The sequence below is a fragment of the Haematobia irritans genome, chromosome 5 (genome assembly GCF_050003625.1).
Source record: "Haematobia irritans isolate KBUSLIRL chromosome 5, ASM5000362v1, whole genome shotgun sequence".
NCBI classification, from domain to species: Eukaryota; Metazoa; Arthropoda; class Insecta; order Diptera; family Muscidae; genus Haematobia; species Haematobia irritans.
In genome coordinates, this window is record NC_134401.1 from 150,952,450 (window position 1) to 150,978,829 (window position 26,380).

The 26,380-nt window shown below is 29.9% G+C and overlaps 1 protein-coding gene across 1 annotated transcript in view; it reads left to right on the top strand.

Moving 5' to 3' along the window:
• Nucleotides 1-25,753, top strand: part of 5-HT1A (5-hydroxytryptamine (serotonin) receptor 1A) — a 747,640-nt gene extending 721,887 nt beyond the window's left edge. Inside the window, exon 11 of the mRNA XM_075312823.1 lies at nucleotides 25,649-25,753. The gene's annotated coding sequence lies outside the window, so the exon portion shown is untranslated. The remainder of the gene's footprint in view (nucleotides 1-25,648) is intronic.
• The last annotated feature ends 627 nt before the right edge of the window (nucleotides 25,754-26,380 follow it).

The window sequence follows — 26,380 nt, forward strand, 5'->3', positions numbered from 1 at the left end:
ATGGTGGTTCTGTCTATTCAATTCAATTGCACCAAAAAATATTCTTCTCTATTGTCCCACACATTTATAAACGTAAAGATGAATATAGAAAAATATGTACATAGAAAAAAAGTAAACTGGTTTATAGCAAGAATGAACCATGTCGTGCGAAAAATTGAACTAAATTATACTCCATATTTTGAGATTTCCACAAAGCGTTGTTGAAACCAGGAAAATTTAATGCCCCGGTGTACTTTTTAACTACAACCCACGAAATTACACCCTCTCATAGAAGAAAAATTAACTAAAAGTAAAGAACAAAATCATTGGCGCCTAATCATAACAATTTTAACCATACTGTAGTTAATTCTTACAATTTTTGGGAATCGTACGAGAATTTCCGTTGCCTTAGTTCATATTGAACTAAGGTGTGCGGTCATTGAATTATGTACCCACGTTTAGTTCGTAAAATTTTTGAGACATACTTAAAAAAAAGGAAAATTTAATTGAGCTGCGGAAATTTTCGAAAAAAGTAATAAAATTTAATTACAAACAAATAATTTTTTCCAATAAAAATAAATTAAATTTAGCGTTAGTTTAACTACGGAAATTTTGTTCGGTGTATGTGCTAATATGCATATGTACACACAACAATGTCTCAAAAAAAATCCAAACCCCTAGGTGTGCTAGATGAAATCTCTTCCATAATCTGCCAATTCAATATCTTTTTGATAAAAAACTTCTCAGTACATATTCATGTACACACAATCAGTTATTCTTTAAAGACGATATGCAAATTTATCACAACGGTTTTGAGCTATGAGAGATTTTTGGTCCACGACAATGCTTACGGCAGATGACAGAATGTTATCGCTAGAAAATCCAATTATGCAAGTTTACATTCACGTGTAAGTGTAACATGACTACTTCTGGAAGAGAAGGGCGGGCGTGCGAGGCTAAAGTAGTTGAAGTGTGTAAGTTGCATTATAGCAATTTGGCTCTAGTGTCGCTATAAATGCAATGTGCAGATTGAAGAGAGTGAGAGTGTGAGGGTGTGTGTAAGTATTTGTGTATGCTATAATATTTGCTTAAATGTGATGTCAATCAAGTGCACTTGACACAACAATATTTTGTCATTGGCATTTTGTGATGTATATGTGAGATACCCTCACTCTCTCTCTCTCTGTCTGTCGTTGTACTTTGTATCTGATGCATTCACAATATTGTTATTTCAAAAACAAATATCATAACAAACATCATTTGCCTAAACGCATATGATGTACTCTGCATATAAACAGACGCCCATGCTCACACACACACATACAAAAACTCTCCTATCTATTTTAACATATATGAAATTTGTAGCAAAAACAACATCCCGCTAACTATATAGCTACTAATTTAAAAACACCCCTACTTACGCTCCGCATTACACCCCATGTGTTTTAGCGGAGAGTTTAACGAGAACATGTCGCTGAATATAACCAATAGACTATTCTCTGCATTATCGATAACCACCAATTTGGTAGCTGAAAATTCACACATAATTTGTACACACTTCTCTACCCACTGAAAAGGATAGTGAAAAAATGCTAATTAAGTTATGACTATACAAACAACAAGACGCATTTACTTTCAAATTGGCACTTCTTTTGTCGCTGCATTGTTAGGCGTATGTGTTGTTATGGAGGTCCAATCCTGCTAGAAAGTAAATAAACTGCACCTGAAATTTGAAAATAAATATGAAATAAATATAGTTGCTATATAATAGAATTATTACTAATTTTTTACTTACATTTTTCTTTCGTTTTGATTACCCTATGAGAACTCCGTGTCCGACCAAACCATTTGCAACCCAGAGAACAACTAAACAAATTATGAGAAGTGGAATTTTTGTGACGTCTTCTAGCGGGACTTTGCTTATTTTTGTTCAGTAAACCAAACTTCACCTTACGATTATATCATATCTTTTTATGCATTACGCGTAACCACCGAAACTCTATTCCGATCATAAGTGTGTGTTTTTGTTTAGTTTTGCTAGAGACACTATTTTGTACATTACTTTTAGATACCAAAATTAAATGGTCCCTGGATTATATTTTGAATTTCTCTCTCATTTATTTTCTGTGAGAGAGACAGCGTCTTTATTATCGATTTCATGCTCAACTGGTAATGCCCAATATAATCTATCGATTATTTAACAGATTACTTTATGGTGCTGAATTGGATGTAATGGAAGGGTACATTATATACATACAGAAAACGGGTCTTTAGTACTTTTTGAACTCATTATTCTATACCATAATAACCTCCTGAACATTGGGAGTGCTTATATAGGTAGGGAAAATGCGACAATAGCTATTTGCCGAACAAGCGGGATATGACAATAACAAACACACATGTATTTACATTTATACTTACAACAATGGAATTTGTAACAAAAGTGTTTTGAAATATCCCTGACCCATCAATTGTTATAACCTTTTTGCATGTTTCACAAGCTAGCATATCCCAAAGAGCTTTACTCAAGCGTTAGCTGGAACATATAAAAAAAAAAATATTTATCATGAAAATATTGGCATTTTTTAATATTCGGTCTTATTTCTTTACTCACTTTACTACTATGAAGATATATGTGAGGAAGGAAAATGCATAAGAATTATTATTGCAATTCTGTTTAAAAAGTTTCAAATCAAACACAAATAAATTCTTTTTTGCACAATCGATTTTGAAATCGATCAATTTCATGGAAAATTTATACTTCTATTTGTATTGGTATAAAATTTATGTTATAGTTGAAAATAAAAGGGTAAAATGGGTTCAATTGTTCGAATCACAATGAATTGCATGGATTCATGAGCTGATTTAAAGCAAAAAGTAGAAATTTGGATCGATAGGAGGGAACAAAAATTATGCCCCCTACATGGAAAAAAATCCGTAGTTAAAATAAAGCTAAATTTAATTTATTTTATTATTTTTTTCGAAATTTTCCACAGCGTAATGAAATTTTCCTTTCTTTTAAATTTGTCTCAAACAATTTATGAACTAAACATGGGTATAAAGTTCAATGGGTATAAAGTTCAATAGTAAGAATGATCTACTATATGGTTTAAATGATCATGATATGGCGCCATTGATTTCTTTCTTTATTTTTAGTTAATTTTTTCTTCTATAAGAGGGTATAATTACGTGAGTCGTAGTTAAAAAGTACATTAGGGTATTAAATATTCCTGGTTTTAACAACGCTTTTTGTAAATCTCAAAAAGTGGAGTATAATTTAGTTCAATTTTCGCACGACGTAGTTCATTATTGCTATAAAACAGTTTACTCTTTTTTTGTGTATTCACAAAAATTATTGGTAGCGCAAATTAAAATTGCGAGATTTTATTTTGAACTGTTTGAGAATTTATTCTAGAAAAAACTTCTATGAATCGAGCCAATTTTTGGCTTTCTCATAAGGACGAAAATATTGACCGTCTAGGACATGTGTCATCGATCGAAATAATTGATAATCAAAAGGACCAATGTTTGATGCGTATGGAATAGCACACCGCATTTATGTATTTCCAAATAAGTTTTTAGGGATTTTGCAACATGTAGCCTAGTGGTACAAAATCTCGTGACAGTTTATCACGCAATGGTCGACTCAAATGCATCATTAAAGTTCGATACAAAGCTTCTGTTATTGCTCGGTTTGCAGCAGTCATATTGCGCCACTCCATGCCGGTCCCACCAAATACACAGCATAAGCTTCTTTCCATTAATAGACGGCCTTAACGATACGTGGAGCAAATTTATACTGAGTATGTACAAAAACTGCAATAAATCGCATGAAGCACTTTTCCCTTTCCCGATAATATTCGGCATTTTGACTACACGGTCGGTGACGCGACGAATATCGGCCCTTTTGGCGGCCCCCATCATTACCATAGACAGCGCTTGAGTTCTGGTGGACAATAGAAGGTGTTAATTTTCAGCTGGCCTCTTTCGCAAGTAGACCAGCCCACTTTTTATTTTCAAGAAGTCATTACTTCACATCGGAGAAAACCAAATTCGGTACACGAAAAAAAATAATTCTTTCCTCCCAAACGAAATTTTAGATAAAACAAGTATATACGGCCGTTAGTTCGGCCGGGCCGAATCTTATGTACCCTCCACCATGGATTGCGTAGAAATTTCTACTAAAGACTGTCATCCATAATCGAATTACTTGGGCTGTGGTAATACTTGCGAACTTAAAACTCTTCTAAATTATAAGTTAGTCCACACGGGTTATATATTAGACAAAAAACCGATTAAATACGTATATAATTCAGTTCTTGATCGGTATATATAGGGGAATCTATAAATAGTTAAGTACCGATATTAACTGTTGCGTGGTTTTTAGAGAGTCAGAAGTGAAATATGGGGTTGGTTTTATGTAGGAGCTATATATAATTATGGACCGATATGGACTAATTTTGGCATGTTTGTTAGCGGCCTAGCACAAAGTACCAAAATTCCACTGAATCAGGTGAAATTTGCTCCCCCAAGAGTCCGGAGCCTCTGGGAATCAGTTTATATGGGGGCTATATATAATTACGGACCGATTTGAACCAATTTTTGCACGGTTGTTAGAGACCATATACTAACACCACGTACCAAATTTCAACTTGATCGGATGAAATTTCCTCCTTCAAGAGGCTCCGCAAGTCAAATCTGGGGATCAGTTTATATGGTGGCTATATATAATTATGGACCGATTTGGACCAATTTTTGCACGGTTGTTAGAGACCATATACTAACATCACGTAGCACATTTCAACCGGATTGGATGAATTTTGCTCCTCCAAAACTATCCGGAGGTCAAATCGGGGGATCGGTTTATATGGGGGCTATATATAATTATGGACCGATTTGAACCAATTTTTGCACGATTTGAACCAATTTTGCAATTTTAGATACCATATACTAACACCACGTACCAAATTTCAACTTGATCGGATGAATTTGGCTCCTCCAAGAAGCTCCTGAGGTCAATTCTAGGGATCGGTTTATATGGGGGCTATATATAATTATGGACCGATATGGACCAATTTATGCATCGTTGTTAGAAACTATATACCTACACCACGTACTAAATTTCAACCGGATCGGTTGAATTTGGCTCCTCCAAAAGGCTCCGCAAGCCAAATCTGGTCGTTGGTTTATATGGGGGCTATACGTAAAAGTGGTCCGATGTGGCCCATTTGCTATACCATCCAACCAACATCAATAAAAACTGCTTAAGCCAAGTTTCAAGTCGATAACTTGTTTCGTTCCGAAGTTAGCGTGATTTCAACTAGAGGTGTGCACGTGTGTAATAGTTTACTCACGGTCACGCACACTCACGACGGAAAAATCTTACTCACGCACACTCACGCACGATATTGTTTAGTAGAACTCACGCACACTCAATCACGAAAATAACGTGACTCACGAACAATTTTTTGAGTAATTTACCTTAGCGACGTGTCTGAAAACATGAGCATTATTAAAGTCGAGAATGTTATTACAATCTTAACATCCCAGGTGTCACTAAAATTGTAAATGAATTTAACTCTTCAGCGTTTTATGTTGGTGAGCGGGATTATTTTCGTGAGCGTAAATCTTTACTCACGCACACTCACGAAGATAATATTTTCGTGACTCACGCACGACATGTTGGTTTGTTAATCACGCTCACACACACTCACGCCGTTGCCATGAGGGTGAGTCACGACAATTTCGTGTCACGTGCACACCTCTAATTTCAACAGACGGACGGACGGACGGACGGACATGCTCAGATCGACTCAGAATTTCACCACGACCCAGAATATATATACTCTATGGGGTCTTAGAGCAATATTTTGATGTGTTAGAAACGGAATGACAAAGTTAATATACCCCCTCCCCCCCATCCAATGGTAGAGAAGTTTGTTTTTTTTTTGTGATAAACGTTGATTCTTTTTCAGGATGTAAAAACAATTTCATAAAGACGAACTCAAAAAAATCATTTCTGGCTAATTGCATCTTCCCTCACATCTTTCTCACTTCCACGAGTTTTTTTTTAGTTCTTAGCACCTTTTTCTGTAATACAAACAATGTAGAAGAAGTTATTCAATTTAATAAATTTTTAAATTTTATCTTTCGCCTGGACGGAGAATCGAGTAGCGGACCATACAGTTTTTAAGCCAACACACTATCCACTGTGCTACGCAGCTGTTTTTATCATCAACAGCCAATTATCGCTATAGCCATCAACGCATAAGCAACGCAATCAAACAGTTATATTTATATAGCATAATTTTCGGCGCCCACGAGCCGATTAAAGAAACTTTATTTTAACAGAAAAATACATGTATGTTATTTGGCTACAGTGGAGTAACCATTGTTACATGTCCGCCGTGCGTACAAAGGGTCGTGAGTTCAATCTTTGCTTCCAAAAAGTTTTTTCAGATATATTCCAAGAATGCTCCGAAAAGATGAAAATGCTCCAAATGTGTCTTAATAAAAAAAAATAAATAAAGTCATAAAGTCAGAAAAGAACAGTTCTTGATGTAAAGGCAATGGACTGTGTTTTTGGATCAAAAAATATTATTTTTTTATTGCAAAAATAAAAATTTTGTAACACAATTTTTTTTTTTTTTTTTTTTTTGTTTTGGTGATAAATGTTTGAAAGTTTCGAAGAGGAGGCCCTTGTCATTGAGCTAGATATATAATCAGGCAGCACTCATTGATAAGAGAGAAAGTAACCCCCTGAGGTACCACAATGGACTAAATAGTATCAATGAGCTTAAACAACGGGCTGCCATTATAAAGTTGGAAATTTTCGAAGAGGAGGTCCCTTGTCATTGAGCTAAATATATAATCGGACAGCATTCATTGATAAGAGAGAAAGTAACCAGCTGAGGTACCACAATGGACTCAATAGTCTCAATGAACTTAAAATAACTGGCTGCCACTATAACTAACATAACCTAACCTAAATAGAGGCACTACAAAAAAATTTGAGATTTTGAGCAGCGTGCCCAATGTTAACTTTATTTTATGCTTCCTCATGCCTTCCACTAAACGATAAATTGATAATAATCCCAACTAGTACATGTTGACTTCTTATCCTCCACATAAATAATAAAAGCCAAAATAGAAAATAGAAAATTATCTTCACTTCAAGTATGAAAATGATTTAAACGATTATTATACCGTTTTTGGGGCAAATACATTTGTATGGTATTTTCATGCTAGGAGTCAACAGCGAAATGAAATAGAAATCATTTCAAATGGTTTATGATGTTTAGTTTAGTTCAAGGCACATTGGAATAAATAAACACTTACGATATTTTCCGCTTTCCTCCCTTGAATATACTGGCCACTCTATATTTTATCCTCTTACAAGTATCCTTTTATATAAATGTCTAGTCTTGGAAATTTTTCATGGATAAATAGTAGAATAATTTAGTTGGCTTTTTTTTTGTTTGTGGGTTCCGCATTATGATAAATCCATTCGATAAGGCCCATAATTCATAGCTCTGAAACATCCTATGCAAATGAGCGCAATGTTTAGTAAAAGCCAAAGTGTGAGTTAAATTTATCTGAACTTAATGGCACACTTTTATCTTTGAGTTCTCAAAGGCAAATGTAACAATGCTCATTATACTTCATTAAAATACAACAAACCGGCTCATTTTCGGATTCTTACAATTTCTCTTCTCTCTCGCTCTGTCTTCTTCTTCTTATTTTAAATGATGAACAGTGTGACCATATATGAAAAAATGTATTGCAGCGTATGTAGCATAAAAATAATGCTAAAAAAAGTCTGTTAGAATGCCAAAAAATAATATTACATTTAAAACATTTTATTTTTAACATATGGTATTGGAAGAGGTCTCTGTTCAAAAAAAAAGTATTGCATTTTTGGACTGTCGATAGAATAATGCAAAAAACGCTAAATTACTAATTAGAATATATGAAATCTAAGAAAAATCTTAAATGAAAAATTTTCTATAAAACTTTTTTTTTTGAATTTGTCGAAAAATATTTACTCATTTTTAGGGAAATCATCGTGTTTCTGTGTTTGTAATACAGTTTATTCAAAAATTAAGCTAATTTTTCGATAATTAACCAAAATTTTCCTTCCTGATGGATTCACGGTATTTTAGTGCATCAGAGAAATGCGTCCTTTAACATGAGATTTTCTTTTCATTATGGTTACACAAAATCATTTTTGGAGTTGTTACCATTTTTCTTGCCCACAGCGGCCGAAATATCATTTCGGTATATATTTTGACACCACGGTCGATGAATACGAGTTCCAATTTTTTCATTATTTTAACTATTCAACTCCTTCGAATTTAATGTTATTGCTCAAATGAAGCTTAAAATGCCATTTATCCAACACCATGTACCTACAATGTGAACCCTTAATAAAAGAAAATTTTAGGTTTATTTTAGAAAATGGTAATTAATTTATTTCTATTGTGACCCAAAACAGGAACTTGTGCCAAATTTGAAGGCGATTGGACTTAAACTGCGACCTAGACTTTGATCACAAAAATGTGTTCATAAACAAACGGACGGACGGACAGACAGACAGACGGACATGGCTAGATCGACTCAGGGACCCACCCTGAGCATTATTGCATAATAACATAATACCCTGCTCCACAGTGTGGCGCAGGGTATAAATAGCAAATGCCGATTTTCCGATTTTTGCCCCCAAAAAAGACGATATTAACTCCGCTCAAAATTTTTGAATAGAAGCAGTTCGTTTACACGTTTAGAGCCAGCAAAAAAAGAGAGTTTCTGTTAAAAATTTCATACAAGTAGGAGCTATACATCTAATCCACCAAAATTAAAAGAAAATTTTACCAAAAATCGACCAAATTAAAAAAAAAAATATTTTGAAGTTGTTGATCAAATTTTTGTGGTTAGTATATAAAAAAATGTTGTTTTATTCCAAAGAAATTTTTATATTGAATTTTTAGAAAATTTTGTGAACATTTTATTTCTATAGAAATTTTTGTCAAAATTTTTATTTTACCAAAAATTTACCAAATTAAGAAAAATATATTTTGAAGTTGTTGATCAAATTTTTGTCGTTAGTATATAAAAAAATTTTGTTTTATTCCAAAGAAATTTTTATATTGAATTTTTAGAAAATTTTGTCAAAATTTTATTTCTATAGAAAATTTTGTCCAAATTTTATTTCTATAGAAAATTGTGTCCAAATTTTATTTCTGTAGAAAATTGTGTCAAAATTTTATTTCTTTAGAAAATTTTGTCAAAATTTCATTTCCATCGAAAAATTTCTCAAAATTTTATTTCTATCGAAAATTTTATCAAAATTTCATTTCTACAGAAGATTTTATCAAAATTTTATTTCTATAGAAAATTTTGTCCAAATTTTATTTCTATAGAAAATTGTGTCCAAATTTTATTTCTGTAGAAAATTATGTCAAAATTTTAATTCTATAGAAAATTTTGTCAAAATTTTAGTTCTTTAGAAAAATTTCTCAAAATTTTATTTTTATCGAAAATTTTCTCAAAAATTTATTTCTATAGAAAATTTTGTCAAAATTTTATTTCTAGAGAAAATTTTATCAAAATTTTATTTATACAGAAGATTTTATCAAAATTTTATTTCTATAGAAAATTTTGTCGAAATTTTATTTCCATAGGAAATTTTGTCGAAATTTTATTTCTATAGAAAATTTTTTCAAAATTTTATTTCTATAGAAAATTTTGTCAAAATCGTTGCCCGATTATATACGTAAATATTAGAGATTTTTATTTTTAAATAAAAACTTACATCCAATCATAAAAATGTTGTTTTTTGTGATTTGTGATTTTATTTCTATAGAAAATTTTGTCCAAATTTTATTTCTATAGAAAATTGTGTCCAAATTTTATTTCTGTAGAAAATTGTGTCAAAATTTTATTTCTTTAGAAAATTTTGTCAAAATTTTATTTCTATAAAAAATTTTGTCAAAATTTCATTTCTATCGAAAAATTTCTCAAAATTTTATTTCTATCGAAAATTTTTGTCAAAATTTCATTTCTACAGAAGATTTTATCAAAATTTTATTTCTATAGAAAATTGTGTCCAAATTTTATTTCTGTAGAAAATTGTGTCAAAATTTTATTTCTATAGAAAATTTTGTCAAAATTTTAGTTCTATAGAAAAATTTCTCAAAATTTTATTTTTATCGAAAATTTTCTCAAAATTTTATTTCTATAGAAAATTTTGTCAAAATTTTATTTCTAGAGAAAATTTTATCAAAATTTTATTTCTTCAGAAGATTTTATCAAAATTTTATTTCTATAGAAAATTTTGTCGAAATTTTATTTCCATAGGAAATTTTGTCGAAATTTTATTTCTATAGAAAATTTTTTCAAAATTTTATTTCTATAGAAAATTTTGTCAAAATCGTTGCCCGATTATATACGTAAATATTAGAGATCTTTATTTCTATTTTTAAATAAAAACTTAAATCCAATCATAAAAATGTTTTTTTTTTTTTTTAATTTTATTTTTATACAAAACTGAATAATAGAATAATGAAAAATAGAAGAGGCGATTATGACAATTTCTTATTTTATTCCTTTAGTTATTAGATATTTTTTGGAAATTTTTATTTATCCATTACAGGGACAAAATGTTTGTTTTTAGAAGATAATAATAAAAATAAAATATTTCCATAATCCGGTATAATAAACCGCATTATTTTACCAAAAATTGACCAAATTAAAAAAATATATTTTGAAGTTGTTGATCAAATTTTTGTCGTTAGTATATAAAAAAATTTTGTTTTATTCCAAAGAAATTTTTATATTGAATTTTTAGAAAATTTTGTGAACATTTTATTTCTATAGAAAATTTTGTCCAAATTTTATTTCTATAGAAAATTGTGTCCAAATTTTATTTCTGTAGAAATTGTGTCAAAATTTTATTTCTATAGAAAATTTTGTCAAAATTTCATTTCTATCGAAAAATTTCTCAAAATTTTATTTCTATCGAAAATTTTATCAAAATTTCATTTCTACAGAAGATTTTATCAAAATTTTATTTCTATAGAAAATTGTGTCCAAATTTTATTTCTGTAGAAAATTGTGTCAAAATTTTATTTCTATAGAAAATTTTGTCAAAATTTTAGTTCTATAGAAAAATTTCTCAAAATTTTATTTTTATCGAAAATTTTCTCAAAATTTTATTTCTATAGAAAATTTTGTCAAAATTTTATTTCTAGAAAAAATTTTATCAAAATTTTATTTCTTCAGAAGATTTTATCAAAATTTTATTTCTATAGAAAATTTTGTCGAAATTTTATTTCCATAGGAAATTTTGTCGAAATTTTATTTCTATAGAAAATTTTTTCAAAATTTTATTTCTATAGAAAATTTTGTCAAAATCGTTGCCCGATTATATACGTAAATATTAGAGATCTTTATTTCTATTTTTAAATAAAAACTTAAATCCAATCATAAAAATGTTTTTTTTTTTAATTTTATTTTTATACAAAACTGAATTTAATTTTCTGTTCTTTATATAAAATTAATACTTTTGCTTTTAATCAAAAAATTAGTTTGTTTTAATATTATTTACATTTGAGATGTTTTGAAGATTTTTAAAATAGAAGAGGCGATTATGACAATTTCTTATTTTATTCCTTTAGTTATTAGATATTTTTTGGAAATTTTTATTTATCCATTACAGGGACAAAATGTTTGTTTTTAGAAGATAATAATAAAAATAAAATATTTCCATAATCCGGTATAATAAACCGCACGAGGAAAGGGCATTTATCCAAGGAATGGACATGGGTTAATAATTGTTAAAAAGTGGCACAAAAATTACACACTTTTTATAATGAAAAAAAAATCAAATTAAAAGCATTTTATATGAGTTTTTTACGAAATGTTTGAATTTTTGGGGTTTTGAAATTAAGTACACGAAAAATGCTTAATTAATCTGCAAAAATGCTAAAATGGTAACACTGACTATGATAGCCGTAGCCGTAACGGCATTCTACTGGACTCTTGAAATTGACCATGAGGTTTGTATTTCAATGATTCCTTTGCTTAGTTTGTATCTCGCTCTCTCCTCCTCTCTCTCTCTCTCTCTCTCTATGACTCTTGATTTTCAAATTGTCTGACTAACTGTAGATGTCAGTCGTGAATAAGTGCTACTGTTTCCGTAACCACTTGTATTGTCTTCTTTATTTTCTCTGCTAGAGCGCTGTCATAATTGCATGCCCATACTGTAGTGGTTGATATGAAATGATGTCCTCCTTCTGTTTTAAGTGTAGTGAATGCACAATTGCTGCTGCTTATCATGAGTGAAACAGCAACTAGCTGACAGTATGACGAAGTAGCTTTCCAACAACATCAAATACCATATATACAACTCAATGAGGAACGTATACGATAGTAAAAATTCAGAATTCTTTGCCAGATGATGGCGGTATGATGAGTTGAATTAAATGCAAATTTAAATAATTCAAATCACTGTTGATTTTCTAAATAAATTTTTTTTATGCGCAAACATCTGCATTTAGATTCAATTATTTAATTTGCAAGTGAGAATTCTAGAATTGCAATTAATTTAATCTGTTTTGTTGAAAGAGTATGCAATTCTCCAAGTATGGAAAATAAAAATACGCATTAAATTTATTCTCTATTTTCGTTGCATATTTTCAGGCGGCACAAGTAGCCGCTGAAAACATTATAGCATGATAGGCTCAAAATATACTAAAGGGAGTATAAATTTGATGATATGTTAAGGCACCGATTACATTCGGAATATATCGATTACCGGGGTAAAAAACGGAATTAATAAAAAAGTGAAACAATATGCTAACAAGGCGGCAAAACAATATGAGAAGTGCAACATAGAAATTTTAAAACGGGATTCGAATGGACATGTCTTGGCATAACTCGGGCAATCACGTCAACTAAAGCCTTGGAGATGATACAAGACAATATTCAGATAAAAAAGCGAAGCCGTCATGGCTGCGATGAGATGGAAGATGTTGGGAGAATGAACGGAAACACGTGCATGACGAACCATCAAAGGATAATAGGGGCGGCAATGGGTGTAATAGTGGATCCCCCACCAACAATCCGCGGTCATATATGTGAGGTGGGCATAGTTGCCGCGTATGACATTCTGACGCCAGGAAGTGGGTCCTATGAGAAGGGACCCCAGAACAGATACCACAAGGAAATAAATGCTACACCGATAGATCTAGAATGGGTGAGAGGACGGGTCTGGGCATATATGTGGATGACTCAGACACCGAGATCCTCTTCCGATTACCGAACCACAGCACAATTCTACAGGAAGAATTGCATGGCAAATCGGAATGTGTTAATTGGCTCGGAAATAATACGAGGCCACAAACATAAACAATTTCAGAGATTGCCGGAAGGCAATGAAAACAAAAGCGGACACTACGTTTCCATCGCGAACCGTAATATAATGCAAAAGAATGATCAACGAATACTCGGAATACGACAGGATCCTCATCATGTGGGTGCCGGGACATACCGGAATAAGAGATATCGTAAAGGCGATTAGAGCTGGGACTCATAGGGAAGCTAAGAGCTAGGACTCAAATAGAAGTCAACTTAGAGAACCCAATCCCATAGAGACAACGCAGGAGGAGTTGGAAAAGTGGACACGTGAAACACTTAAAGCAATGTGCACCAATGCAACTGTCGGAAGGACAACGAAACTACTATGGGGTGACCAAGACATGAAAAAAGTACTATTTAGACAAAGAATCAGCCATATCGGCCAAGAGGTGATTTCTAGCCCAGCCAAAAAACTGGGACGGGAAACATATAAGGGAATTTGTTAAGGATATAGAGCCACCGTTGTGCAATGGTTAGCATGCCCGCCTTACACACAAAGGATCGTGGGTTCGATTCCTGCTTCGACCGAACACCAAAAAGTTTTTCAGCGGTGGATTATACCCTCTCAGCAATACTGATGACATTTCTGAGTGTTTCAAAGCTTCTCTAAGTGGTTTCACTGCAATGTGGGACGCCGTTCGGACTCGGCTATAAAAAGGAGGTCCCTTCTCATTAACATGGAATCGGGCAGAACTCAGTGATAAGAGAGAAGTTTACCAGTGTGTTATCACCATGGATTGAATAGTGCGTTATCACATACTGAACCTGAAATATTGGATTACCACCTAACCTGACCTAAGGACATATAGTGCCGGGAATTAAAGAAGGAAAAAAGAAACTATGGGAAAAGGAAGTTAGAGCTCACAACAAGCCAAATACTTGCTTATATGTCAGCTGACATGAGGCAGGGAACCCTGGGTCCACTTTTCAATCTAACCTACCTTATGTGACATAATATTATTTGTATCACTGAAGATAGACGACTCCAACGACATCTCTTGACAAAATATGAAAAGACTTTTTTGTCATTGAAGGCAGGGGAGAAAAATATATTGTTTGAAAATAGTCAAACTCATAAACGCGTGGCCATTTCCACGTCATTAGCTATTAGTCTTTAAAATCTACATCCCCAAAAATCATTCCCAGTGTTATTCTCACCCACAATATCTACCCTACCTTACCTCGTATACACTACACCTTAAAGGAATTTCTTTCAATGCAACCAAATCACAACGGTAATCTTTGATAAATTCATCTGCTTGGAATCAGTTATAACCGCGAGTAATTCCTTTTATATCTAGCCGGAAAACTTAAAACCTACAAAGATACAACCACAAAGAGTTTCATAATCTTTGGTATGGTTTCCATTGTCTACAAATATGACTTTAGGCAATGAGCTCTAAGAAGAGATAAAGTGAAAATTTTCTTTTCACCGGTTCTATCAATGTGGCATTTTATTGTGTCTTTCTGTGGCTTGGTGGGAGATTCAGATGTGGCATCTTTTCACTTCACTCAGGTCTTAATGAAATTAGTGCAAAAGAAAAACCTTGCCACTTGACGTTGTATTTACATTTCGTTTAATGTCATAAAGAAGACCATTGTATGGGTGCTACTCATTCTACTGCTAGAATTTTCACAAGGTTTCCTTTTGGATTTCCAGAGTTTCTTTGAATGACAAACACAAACCCCAATACCCCTGAAAAAAAAAAGAAACAGCGAAAACATTTCTTAATACCCACGCCTTGTCATCTGTTCAAGGATTATGAAGACTTGAAGAATACTAGACGGATGTCAACACTAACTCAACAATGCTTTGACTTCCTATATAATTTTACACTCACTCCACCATCATTCAATGGCCCATCTAGGGTTTCCTTTGGAAAACCAAAGCACATTTCTACAGGTATTAACGGTATTTGAATATAAAATAAGGTATTCCAAAGGCATTCCAACCATACCTCAGTCTAAGCAATCGACATTATTGCGGACGCAGCATTCCCTGCGGGAATATTATATCAAAAAAGTGAAAACATACGAATGTGAAATCATCATAATTCCAAACTACTTTACTGCAATCATTAGCAGGCAATCGAATTGAATTCATTTCCAATGAATATCCCAATGTTGCGAAACATTGATGTGGCTTTGGTTAGCATAAGCGAAGCTAACATACATTCAAGTCAAGAGGGTGTTTGGCGTTTTCTGGCATATTGTGGGTTCTAGGTATCGAAATGTGAATTGATTGCAGGGATAAAAAATTCAAACACCTTTTTAGCAAAAAAAAAACATTTTTAGCCAGGCTGAATTGAAGTTTTCCTATAGAAAACATTATTCAGCCTGGCTGAATTTAAAATTTCTTATAACAAACTTCTTTCAGCCTGAGTTAGAATTTAAATTTTCCTATACTTAACTTTATTCAGTCTGACGGAATTTATGCTTTTCAATAGAAAACATTATTCACCATGGCTGAATTTAAATTTTTCGTATAGAAAACTTTATTCAGCCTGGCTGAATTTAAGTTTTTCTATGGAAAACTCCATTTAATCTGTCTGAATTTAATTTTACAGTATAGAAAAATTTTATATACAATTAGGATTTTGTTAAATTTTTTTAGAATTAAAATTTTGACAAATTTTTCTATAGAAAACCAAATTTTGACCAAATTTTCTATAGAAATAAAATGTTGACAAAATTTTCTATAGAAATTAAATACTGACAAAATTTTCTATAGAAATAAAATTTTGACAAAATTTTTCTATAGAAAACCAAATTTTTACAAAATTTTCTTTAGAAATAAAATGTTGACAAAATTTTCTTTAGAAATGAAATTTTGACAAAATTTTTTATAGACAACCAAATTTTTACAAAATGTTCTAATAAAATTTTGACAAAATTTTCTATAGAAATAAAATTTTGACAAATTTTTCTATAGAAATAAAATTTTGACAAAATTTTCTATAGAAATAACATTTTGACAAAATTTTCTATAGAAAAAAAATATTGACCAAATTTTCTATAGAAATCAAATTTTGACAAAATTTTCTATAGAAATTAAATTTTTACAAAATTTTCTATAAAAATAAAATTTTGACAAAATTTTCTATAGAAATAAATTTTTTACAAACTTTTCTATAGATATAGAAATAAAATTTTGAAAACATTTTCTATAGAAATGAAATTTTGACAAAATTTTCTATAGAAATAAAATTTTGACAAAATTTTCTATGAATAAAATATTTGACAAAATTTTCTATAGAAATAAAATTTTGACAAAATTTTCTATAGAAATAAAATGTTGACAACATTTTCTATAGAAATAAAGTTATGACAAAATATAGAAATAAAATTTTGAAAAAATTTTCTATAAAAAAATTTTTGATAAAATTTTATATAGAAATAACATATTGACTAATTTTTCTATAGAAATAAATAATTGACAAACATTTTCTACACAAATAAAATGTTGACAAAATTTCCTACAGAAATGAAATATTGACAAAATTTTCTATAAAAATAAAATTTTGATAAAATTTTCAATAGAAATAAAATTTTGACAAACTTTTCTATAGAAATAAAATTTTGACAAACTTTTCTATAGAAATAAAATTTTGACAAAATTTTCTATAGAAATAAAATGTTGACAAAATTTTCTATAGAAATAAAATGTTGACAGAATTTTCTATAGAAATAAAATTTTGGCAAAATATAGAAATACAATTTTGAAAAAATTTTCTATACAAAGAAAATTTTGATGAAAAATTTGATGATGAATATTGACAAAATTTTCTATAAAAAAAAAATTGATAAAATTTTCTATAGAAATAAAATTTTGACAAATTTTTCTATAGAAATAAAATTTTGACAAACTTTTCTATAGAAATAAAACTTTCATAAAATTTTCTATAGAAATAAAATTTTGACAAATTTTTCTATAGAAATAAAATTTTGGCAAAATTTTCTATAGAAATAAAACTTTCATAAAATTTTCTATAGAAATAAAATTTTGATAAAATTTTCTATAGAAATAAAATTATGGCAAAATTTTCTATATAAATACAATTTAGAAAAAATTTCCATAGAAATAAAATTTTGACAAAATTTTCTATACAAATAAAATTTTTACAAAATTTTCTGTAGAAATAAAATTTTGACAAAATATAGAAATAAAATTTTGAAAAAGTTTTCTATAGAAAGAAAATTTTGATAAAATTTTCTATAGAAATAACATTTTGACTAACTTTTCTATAGAAATAAAATATTGACGAACATTTGCTATACACGCTCACAAAAAATCGCTTCTGTAACATATACTCCCAAACATATTTTGCTTCAAGCATATACATTTTTGGGTATTGCCCACACAATTATATGTTTGATCTCTTCCAATATATAATATGTTTGAAAGCATATTAGTCTAAACAATATATGTTTGGGTAGTCTAAGTTCCAAACATTTTGTATTTTTGCATCCAAATTCAATAATGTTGTCTTCCAAAAAAAACAATATGTTATTATGTGAACATATAATATGTTTGGAAGCATTTGGCACCCAAAAATATTATATGCTTAAAAAAAATTCTCCCAAACAATATTGTGCTCAAAATTTTATTTATTTATTTATATATTTACAATCATAATGAATTATGAAAATAAACAGGTAATATAGGTGCTAACAACATAGGTTTTCTATCTGAATGCTCAAAATTTTGTTTCTGCCCAATTGTATATTCCCCGACATCTTTCTCACGAGATTTATTAGTTCTTAGCACCTTTTTCTGTAATACAAACATTGTAGAAGAAATTATTCAATTTTATGATTTTTTTTCATTTTAATTTTACCTTTTGCCGGACGGGGATTCGAACAGCGGACCACACAGTTTGTAAGGATCAAAAAAGTAGCTGATCAATTGCCCAAGGAAAAATAAAATGTTAATTTTGTAATAACAAGCAACAACCACCAACTTAATTCAATATCGCTCCCTGTTAAATAGCGCTCCAAGCTACTAAACACATATATGTTTATAGGCTATTTCTAAATTAATATATGTTTGCATCCAAGCATATTATATTTAAAAACATTTTATGTCCCAAACATAATATGTTCTAACATATTAACATATATGTCCCAAACATGTTATGCTAGTTTATGAACATTATATGCTTGCACTCAAAAATATTGTGTTTAAAAATTTGTGTTCCAAACATATAATGTTTATAGCCAAACATATGAAAAACAGTCTTTTTCATCCGTGTACAAATAAAACATTTGCTATACAAATAAAATTTCCTACAGAAATGAAATATTGACAAATTTTTCTATAAAAAAAATGATAAAATTTTCTATAGAAATAAAACTTTGACAAACTTTTCTATAGAAATAAAATTTTGACAAACTTTTCTATAGAAATAAAATTTTGACAAAATGTTCTATAGAAATAAAATTTTTACAAACTTTTCTATAGAAATAAAGTTTTGACAACATTTTCTATAGAAATAAAATTTTGACAAAATTTTCTATAGAAATAAAACTTTGACAAACTTTTCTATAGAAATAAAATTTTGGCAAAATTTTCTATACAAATAAAATTTTGATAAAATTTTCTATAAAAAATAAAATTTTTGATAAAATTTTCTATAGAAATAAAATTTGGATGAAATTTTCTATAGAAATAAAATTTCGACAAAATTTTCTGTAGAAATAAAATTTTGACAAAATTTTCTACAAAAAAAAAAAAAATTTAAAAATTTTGTATAGAAATAAAATTTTGACAAAATTTGGTATAGAAATAAAATTTTGACAAAATTTTGTATAGAAATAAAATTTTTACAAACTTTTCTATAGAAATAAAATTTTGACAACATTTTCTATAGAAATAAAATTTTGACAAACTTTTCTATAAAAATAAAATTTTGACAAAATTTTCTATAGAAATAAAACTTTGATAAACTTTTCTATAGAAATAAAATTTTGACAAATTTTTCTATAGAAATAAAATTTTGGCAAAATTTTCTATATAAATACAATTTTGACAAAATTTTCTATAGAAATAAAATTTTGACAAAATTTTCTATAAAACTAAAATTTTGATAAAGTTTTCTATAAAAATAAAATTTTGACAAAATTTTCTATAGAAATAAAATTTTGACAAAATTTTCTACAAAAATAAAATTTTTTAAAAATTTTGTATAGAAATAAAATGTTGACAAAATTTTGTATAGAAAAAAATTTTGACAAAATTTTCTATAAAAATAAAATTTTGACAAAATACTCTATGGAAATAAAATTTTGACAAAATTTTCTATAGGAATAATATTTTGACAAAATTTTGCTATAGAAAAGCAAATTTTTACAAAATGTTCTAAAGAAATAACAAGCATACTTTTCCTCTGTTGTTTAAGCTACACTTGTAGTTTAGTCAATGCATGGCTTTAAGCTGAGATAAAAAACAACAATAACGATTGAAGAGAAGCCAACAATAACAAACAAAACGAATGAAGATAGAGGAAGCACGCTCAAAAACAAACCCAGCCAACTACATTTAAATCGATAATTAGAGTTTGGCAAAGGAAAAGAGCTATGCTTGCAAATTTGTTTAGGCAGTAGCCGACTATCAAACCTTTTTTCGGAAGGTTCAAGTGCAGTTCACTTTGGGTTGAGTGAATTACCCGAATTTATTCTGATAATTGGTTGATAATTTTGCTGCAAGTAGAGGATGCTGATGAGGAATGTGGTAATTCCGAAACAGCCAACCATCTTGCAGTCTATAGGGCTTTGCCCAAATAAAATTTGACAAGCATACTTTTCCTCTGTTGGTTAAGCTACACTTGTAGTTTAGTTATGCATGGCTTTAAGCTGAGATCAAAAACAACAATAACGAAATAACATTTTGACAAAAAATTCTATAGAAATAAAATTTTGACAAAATTTTCTATAGAAATAGAATTTTGAAAAAATTTTCTATATAAATAAAATTTTAACAAAATTTTCTATAGAAGTAAAATTTTGATAAAATTTTCTATTGGGATACAATTTTGATGAAATTTTCTATAGAAATAAAATTTTGATGAAATTTTCTGTAGAAATAAAATTTTGACAAAATTTTCTGTAGAAATAAAATTTTGACAATATATTATATAGACAAAAAATTCTATAGAAATAAAATTTTGACAAAATTTTCTATAGAAATAGAATTTTGAAAAAATTTTCTATATAAATAAAATTTTAACAAAATTTTCTATAGAAGTAAAATTTTATTTATCTATTGGAATACAATTTTGATGAAATTTTCTATAGAAATAAAATTTTGATGAAATTTTCTGTAGAAATAAAATTTTGATAAAATTTTCTATACAAATAAAATTTTGTCAAAGTTTTACATAGAATTTTCTATAGAAATAAAATTTTCAAAGGGTCGATATTCAACTGTGATCTAATAGGAAAGCTCTGTGATATTTAGTTTTTAATCTGATTATTTTCTGCAGTTATTTAAAAGTTTTATGTTTGTCTAGTGAATAAGAAAACTTTAAAATTGTAATAGAGAATAACCTGACGAAAGATTAAATATTCAATAAAAAACACAATCCCTGAATAAGCTGGAAACATCCAGCGAAACGTTGGATTACAAAAATGTGTTCATAACACAAATGAAAGTTTCCAAAACACTTAACTTTTTTCTGTTTATACCGCTATTTTTGTGCTAGGCTAAGAAGTTTCCGAACCGCCCTCGTAGTGGCAACATATTCCTCGTAGGTAAATTGAACGATCTTAATATAATCTGACCACATAAATGTGTTGGAATATGATGATTTGGAATAGCATTTATTGCTTAGTACTACATTTCTTACAATACCACTGTCTCACAATTCATTGTTGTACTCTCCACCAAGTGAAAGAAATTTCATTGAAGAAAGAAATATGAAATCATCTCAATGGAAGTAGTCAACTTAAATAGCAAATGAGCCAATAACAAATGCAAAAAGAAACAACCATTCATTTAAAACCAACTCAACAATAACGAAATAATAAATGAAGGAAAAAGGAATACTGCATAAATACAATGAGAATGGATGAATGCTTTCAATGACCACCATATAAAATGGGCCATATTTACGAAAAAATATATATTTTAACGCTAGCATTAGTTACATACGAGATGTGAATACAGAAGAATAATTCTCCTTATTCACATTTACATATGAATTGATGCAAAATGTATGGAAAGAGGAATATTATTCACGTAGCAAAGATAAATGTTTTAAATGGATTTATTATTCCATTGTTTATATGTAGACTCAGCATTGCGGCGATAACAAAAATATTTATGTAAATATATAGAAATTTTTCGTCATAAAACAATTTCGAAATTTGGAATAAAACAATGCAAATACATATATTTCGACTAGGACTAGGAAGCAAATAACTCATGACATGATTTTGGGATCGATCAGTGAATGATTTATCATTTGAGGCCTAAGGATGCTATTATAGGCACGTTTTCGCGCATTTCAAAGCTATTATACCATTATTGTAGATCAAAAACCTTTGCTGTTAGCACCTAATCTTTTTATACCCTCCACCATAGGATGGAGGTATATTAACTTTGTCATTCCGTTTGTAACAAATCGAAGTATTGCTCTAAGACCCCATAAAGTACATACCCAGCAAAAAATGGAGCACTATTTCAGCAGGATTGTAACATAATGGAGAGAGACAGTACCAACTGCATACAAAACAACCGAATCAGCGCTGATTTCTGTGGGCGATGTCCCGATTTAGAGCAGCTTCTACATAGCGCTGATATAATTGCTCATTTTAATAGAAATATTGCTCAGAAGTGATAAAATCTTGAGTATAGTATTGTTGGCGTGAAGGAAAAGAGCACTACCTTTCATACATAACATATATACCGCATAAATTGGTTGCAATAACGTAAACGAATGATCATAAACTAGTTTGAATACTCGTTTACGTTATTGCCAACGATCCATGCAGTGTGGATGCACTGCCTACTTTATTGTATACAAAAAAGCGCAACTAAACTCTTACTGCTGAAGTATTTTTTGCTGGGTATATTCTGGGTCGTGGTGAAATTCTGAGTCGATCTAGCAACGTCCGTCCGTCTGTTGAAATCACACTATCTTCCGAATGAAATAACCTATTGACTGCACAAGTAGTTAATATTGCTGTAGGTCAGATGTATTGCAAAAGGGCCATATCGGACCACTTTTACGTATAGTCCCCATATAACCCAGCAAAAAATACTTCAGCAGTAAGAGTTTAGTTGCACTTTTTGGTATACAATAAAGTAGGCAGTGCATCCACACTGCATGAATCGGTGGCAATAATGTAAACGAATAATCAAACTAGTTTATGATCATTCGTTTACGTTATTGCAACCAATTTATTCATTCCAGATTGGACCTCCGGAGCCTCTTGGAGGAGCAAAATTCATCCGAAATTTGGTACGTCGTGTTAGTATATGGTCTCTAACAACCATGGAAAAATTGGTTCATATCGGTCCATAATTATATATAGCCCCATATAAACCGATCCCCAGATTTGACCTCCGAAGCCTCTTGGAGGAGCAAATTTCATCCGATCCGGTTGAAATTTGGTACGTGGTGTTAGTATATGGTCTCTAACAACCATGCTAAAATTGCTCCATATCGGCCCATAATTATATATAGCCCCCATATAAATCGATCCCAAGATTTGACCTCCGGGACCTCTTGGAGGAGCAAACTTCATCCGATTCGGTTGAAATTTGGTACATTGCCCTGGTATATGGCGGCTAACAACCATTCCAAAATGGGTCCATATCGATCTATAGGTATATATAGCCGATCCTAAATCACACCAAAATGGTCCATATCGCCAAAAAATCTACCAAAATTTTATTTGTATAGAAAATCTTGTCAAAATTTTATTACTATAGAAAATTTTGTCAAACTTATATTTCTCCATAATTATATATAGCCTCCATATAAACCTATCCCCAGATTTGACCTCCGAAGCCTATGTTCCGATATAAACAAAATGTGTTTCGGGCACAATTTTAAAATACAATATATTTAAGTGCAAACATGTAATGTTCCTAAACTAACACTAAATGTTTGGGACATCTATATTAATATGTTAGAATATATTATGTTTGGGGCATGAATGTTTCATAAAAATCATATGTGTGAATGCAAACATATAAATTTACAAATTTCGACTAAACATACATATGTTGTGATATTTTATTCAAAGCGACAGAGAGAGAGTATAGAAAAAGAAATAGAGACGGAAACCGGGAGAGTTGACGAAAGATATCAACATAACACAGCGAAAGAATCAAAAGAGAACAATTTCTGTGAAACCGCTTGTATGTTGTTTCGGTCTAAATATTATTTAATTTGAATAAAGAGAATAGACATTCGGAACCAAGAGAATAGACATTTGAAAAACAAACAGCATATGTTTTCGCCTTGAGAGCAGCATTTTATGTTATGTATGTGTGGACATGTGTTTTGTTTATCATATTGGCATTATGGGCACAATTTTTTCTTGGTTCGTTAAAAGAAATCAGGGGTCTTCATAAAAATAACGAAAGGGCACTATACTCTTTTTAGATTTGGGACAGTAAAATGAAATAAGGAGGAAATAGTGAAAAATACACAGTAAAATGTATAAAAACAAAGTTTAGTTCCTCTTTATTAATAAGTAGTCCACGAGGAGTTGACGGACACCATCAAATATAAAGGCGGCATTAAGTTCGAGTTTTACAGCTAAAACAATTTAAAAAGTTTATTTTCTTTAAAATGAATTATTAAAGAAAAATAAAAGGCATTTTAGAGCGATGGTGTTAAATGCTAGTAAAAAACTGTTCACGCCTAAATAAATTTATGTTTATATTATAAAATTATTTATGTATGTTTATACTCGACTCCACGTTCTTCTTTTGTTAGAGTTTTTGAATTCCTTCCAAATTTTAAAGTTTTATACCAAAATCTGTTTTTTGTTACAAAATTGTTATTTTTGCAATAAAAAATATTTTATCCAAAAATCAGTCAATTTCGTTTATATCAAGCACTGTTACTGACTATAAATCTTTAATAACCCACATTTCGAAGTTTCCCTTTTGCATGCAAGGCAGACATGCTAACCACTGCTCCACGTGGCAAACAAATGTATGTTTCTGTTAAATAATGTTATGTTTGCATGGGCTCGTGGGCGCTGCAAACTATGCTATATAAATGTAACTTATAACGATAATTATCTAATGGTGACTATAACAGCTACGTAGCCCAGTGGATAGTCTGTTGGCTTACAAACTGTATGGTCCTCGGTTCGATTCTTCGTGCAGGCGAAAGGTAAAATTTAAAAAATTTATAAAAGTGAATAATTTCTTCAACATTATTTGTATTACAGAAAAAGGTGCCAAGAACTAAAAAATTTCGTGGATGTGAAAATTACGAGTATGTTAGGGAATGAGCACAATCGTGTTTGGGAAAAATTCTTCCAAGCATATAATATTTTTGGCTCAAAATGCTTCCAAACATATAATATGTTCACATAAAACAAACATACTAATGTTTCGGCAGTATCCAATAATATATGTGTGTTTGGAACATATGTTAAAGAAGCGATTTTTTTTGAGGGTGTATATGGTCTTTAACAATCATGCTAAAATTGCTCCATATCTGTCCATAATTATATATAGACCCCATATAAATCGATCCCCAGATTTGACCTCCAGAACCTCTTTGAGGAACAAAATTCATCCGATTCGGTTGAAATTTGGTACATTGCGCTAGTGCAAGGCGGCCAAAATTGGCATTTATCGGTCTATAGTTATATATAGCCGATCCCCAATCACACAAAAGTTGGTCCATATCGCCAAAAAATCTACCAAAATTTTATTTCTATGGAAATTTTTGTCAAAATTTTATTTCTATACAAATTTTTGTCAAACTGAATTATATACGTATTTAATTGGCATTTTGTTTTTGTTTAATATATACATCGTATGGACTAACTTACAACTTAGAAGACGGTGTTAAGAAGTTTTAAGATACCTTGCCATCGGCAAGTGTTACCGCAACCCAAGTAATTCGATTGTGGATGGCAGTTTTTAGTAGAAGTTTGTATGCTATCTATGGTGGAGGGTACAAGATTCGGCCTGGTATATACTTGTTAAGTTTATTTTGTTGTTATTATTTTAGTATATACATCAATTATTTATATTCTTTCCTTTGTTTAATATTTTCAGATACCCCAAGGACCACATACAAATAAAAGATTTTTCCCCTCCCGCTATAACCAAAAATGTACAAGTGTTAGATAAGAGCGGTTTCTTCAAACTCATCAACTAAATCAATAGTTAAAAAATAATCAAAATGTTTAAAACAGATAACAAGTAAATAATGTGTATGTATGTATAGAAAAAAATAATTCAAATAAATATTGTATATATATTAAATAGTAATCCTATATATATAGAATATATAAATATTAGTTGAAAACAAGCTAACTTTATAAGTTATGTTATAATAAAAGAAAAAATGTGAAATATTCAAAACATATTTGAAATATGTTAATGCTCATCTACTTAAGTAAAAAAAATAGGTAAACTCTTCTATATACATATAAATATATATATATATAACTTATCAAAATGTTAAAGATAATGTTCTTACTAATTGTTAACGGAATTCTAAAGAATTTGTAAAAAAAAAACAGTATTGATAAAATTCTTCTACGAGGAAATCATCTATTTTACTTGAAATTATATTTTTGTAATTTTTTTGTATTATTGTGCTAAATCTAAATCTAAATTTGCCTATATTGAATTTAGTTTAATTACTTAAATGAAAATGAAGTGGCAAAATAGTCCAAGAAATTTAAAAATCTTAAAAATCATAAGTTTCCACAATTTTCTAAGCGAAGAAACTACTTTTTAACCTGCCGCCGCTACATTAATGTCAATGATGTATATAGCGAC